The sequence below is a fragment of the Macrotis lagotis genome, chromosome X (assembly GCF_037893015.1).
Source record: "Macrotis lagotis isolate mMagLag1 chromosome X, bilby.v1.9.chrom.fasta, whole genome shotgun sequence".
Lineage (NCBI taxonomy): Eukaryota > Metazoa > Chordata > Mammalia > Peramelemorphia > Peramelidae > Macrotis > Macrotis lagotis.
This window is the reverse complement of record NC_133666.1, coordinates 41,006,843-41,010,442: the sequence shown is the minus strand read 5'-3', so window position 1 is coordinate 41,010,442 and position 3,600 is coordinate 41,006,843. Positions and strand designations below refer to the sequence as shown.

Genomic DNA, 3,600 nt, shown 5'->3' with positions numbered 1-3,600 from the left:
AATAAGAGGAGTCATTATCTTGGGGGAAAGATGGGTTACAATGAACATTCCTTCAAACCTCCAGGCTCAAGCAGAGAATGAGAGAAGGATCTCCTAGGCAAGCTTTTGTCCTTCTTCTGTGTAATCAAAAAGAAAAAGAAAAAGGATTCCTTCCTACTCATTGATCTCTGAGAGTATGAATCCCTTCAGAAAATCAAAAAAAAATCAACTCCAAAGGATCAGTTAGAATTGGAAGTGACCATAGAGATGATCTAGTCCAAGACTTCTTAATCTGAGATTTATGAATTTATTATTATTATCATTATTTTTTAGGTTTTTCCCAGGTAAATGGGGTTAAGTGGCTTGCCTAAAGCCACATAGCTAGGTAATTAAGTGTCTGAGGCGGGATTTGAATTCAGGTCCTCCTGACTCCAAGGTCAGTGCTCTATCCACTGCACCACCTAGCCACCCCTGAACTTATTATTTTTTTAAATAATTTAACAATACTTCAATACAATTGATTTCCTTTCATAATCTCTCTCTCTCACACATACATATATATTATTTTATGCATTTAAAAACATTATTGTGAGAATGGATGCAAGACACACACACACACACACACACACACATGTTAGGCATCCCTCATATAATGTGCTCTCCATTTGACAGAGGGAAAAACTGTAGAATCAGAAAGGGGAAGGGATATGTTCAAAATCACACAAGTAGTAAATGACAGAGCTGGGATTTGAATTCTAGTCCTTGGACTCAAAATCCTAGAAATTCTTTCTACTCTACCCTGTTCCTGTTTCAGTGCCTAGCTCATAGTCTTTCTCTCTACCCCAACTCTTTGGGGATTTCAATAGAGATATTGATGCTCCTTCAAATGTCCTGCCTTCCCAGTTTCTTGATCTACTCAATAATTTCCAATCCACCTTGGCTCCATAGAGAGATGGTCATAACACTGATCTCAAAGTATTTTATTTCCACACTTAGAAACTCCAAAATTTCCTTATAAAACATAATATTTTATCTTTCCTTCTTTCCTTATCCTAAACTTCCCCAAAGTTTATTCTTCTCTGCCCTCTAATATTTCCATCTCTTAGCAAGATCTCAGGTTCTTGCCTCTGCTCTGTCTACACCTTCCCCTCCTCACTTCCCCTCCCTTGTTGAGTACATCCAACTCTACACTAGCCTCTCTGGAATTTCCCTGCCCTTGCAACAATTAAGCCCTGCCAAACCTCAACCCTGGATTACTCCTACCTTAAGCCTTCTGGAAGAAATTACAAGACTGTGCTGAATGGGTCCACTTCAAATTTATGCCAGCTAATCTCAACCACCAGACACTCATAGTCCTTCTCCAGAATTGATACCCTAGTCTACTTACCATGGTGGCTATTCTAAACTTTTGCTTCTTTCCTCAAGACTCCCAAGTCCCCCCTTCTCCACTGGCTCAGGTGAGTGATTCACCTCATATTTCACCTAAAAATTAAGCTTTTCACTGAGATCTCCCCCTTCTCCCCCCTCCCCTTCCTTTTCTCACATCTCTGTGATTTTATCCCAAACCTTTTCATCCTATGTTCTGGTATCTGAGAAGGGGGTAGCCCTTCTCACCAAATCTTACAACCCCATAACATATATTTTCTATCCCATTCCTTTCACCTCTTCTAGCAGATTGCCCCTGCTACTTACATTTCAGTCTTATCTGACTCTTCATGACCCCATTTGGGTTTTTTCTTTGGCAAAAATAATGAAGCTGTTTGCCATTTTCTTCCCCAGCTCATTTTACAGATGAAAACACTGAGGCAAACAGGGTGAAGCTACTTACCTAGGGATACACAGCTAGCATGTGTCTCAGACCAGATGGGAGCTCAAGAATGAATCTTCCTCACTCCCAGCCTAGGTCACTCTCTCCACTGTAGCATAACTTAGGTTCCTGTGACTCTTGTTGAACGGTTCCCGTGATTCTTGTTGAATGGTTCCCGTGACTCTTGTTGAATTACAAACTATCTTTTGGTTCCATTTTGGTATGCGTAAAATGTCCAAGTTCCTCCCTTTTTAGGTCCCTATCAGTTAAGTATGATATCTCTTCTCTTCTCAGCTGAACTCCTTGAAACAAAATGTCTACATTTGGTGCCACAATGTCCTTTCTTCTCACTTTTAAATACTTTGAAGTCTAGCTTCCCACTGGAACTGCGCTCTCCCAAGATACTGATGAATTCTTATTTTCCCAATCTTTTCTCAATCCTCATCCTTATTTATGTGATCTCTAACATTTCTCAGTGTGGAATGCCTTCTCTACCTGGTTCCTGTGGTCTCTGCATTTTGGTGACATTGTTCTTTCTTGGTTCTCCTCCTACCTTTTTTTTTTCTTAGTCTAAGAAATTATTTATTAAGAACAAATTAGGTTTACAACATTGTGGAAAAGATATTTCAACATTAAACATATTTCCAACAGTCAACATATTTCAACAACATACTTATTCATATTAAAAATTAAAACATCCCAAACCATAGAATTATCTTAACTTGATACAGAAAAAGTCTTTGACAATGAATACTCATTTATGTTAAAAAAACTTATACAGTAGCTGAAAAATTATCTAAAACCAAAGCAAGCAATAAAGATAGGAATGAGCAAAGATGCCCAATGGCTCTTTTTATTTCTACATATGGTAGCAAATGTAATAGTATATGAAAGAAATTAAAGGCATAAAAATAGGCAAGAGAATATAAATTTATCCCTTTTTGCTAAAGACAAAATGATTTATTCAGAAAATCCATGGGAATCTGCAAAGATTTTAATTGGAATAATCAATAGCTTCAGTAAAGTTGCAGGTTTAAAAATAAACCCTCAACAGCAATTCTAGATAAAAATAAGAAAATCTGAGAAACAGTAACAAAAATTTAGACTTCATTCCATATAATTACAAAATGCATATCTATCAAAACATACAAAATACTTGCAGAGATTCAATTACCAAGCACACCATAAAGAAGTAAAAACACTTTAAAAATTGAGGAATGTTCATTGCTCATATCTGGGCTATGAAAATATAATAAAAGTTAAACTATTACTCAAATCAGTCTACACATTATAATGCTATGAAAATCAAATGATCAAAATGATATTTTACAAAATTTGATAAAATAACAAAATTTATTGAGCAGAAACAAAAGATCTATAAAAAGAAAGGAACAGCATTTCATACATTAAACTACATAATAAAATAGCATTCTTGAAAAATTAGTACAGTTAAAAAAATAAAAAAGAGATCATTAGAACGGAGTTAGAGAAAGGAAAATCAGAAACAATAGAATCAAGTAAACCAGTCTTCAATAAACTTTAAAATATAAATTACTTAGGAGATGACCCCCCCCACCCCCACCCCATCAATCAAAAAACAAATGAAAAACCTATTCAGAAAGCAGGAGAGCATTCTGGCAGAAACTAAGCTTAGACCAGTGTTTTATGTCATATTCCACAATAATTCAGAATGAATATATAATCTAAATATTAACTATAAAATATAAGAAGAGAAGTAGATGTTATACCTTTCACAATGTAGTTAGGAGATGTTTTTATCAAATAACAGATGAGGTAATTAGGTGATAATATGA

The 3,600-nt window shown here is 35.6% G+C and overlaps 1 protein-coding gene across 1 annotated transcript in view; it reads right to left on the bottom strand.

Annotated features, from left to right (window-relative positions):
• LOC141499731 (uncharacterized) overlaps nt 1–1,936 on the bottom strand; it is a 90,677-nt gene extending 88,741 nt beyond the window's left edge. The window contains exon 1 of the mRNA XM_074202406.1: nt 1,808–1,936. The gene's annotated coding sequence lies outside the window, so the exon portion shown is untranslated. The remainder of the gene's footprint in view (nt 1–1,807) is intronic.
• Nucleotides 1,937–3,600: the final 1,664 nt, after the last annotated feature.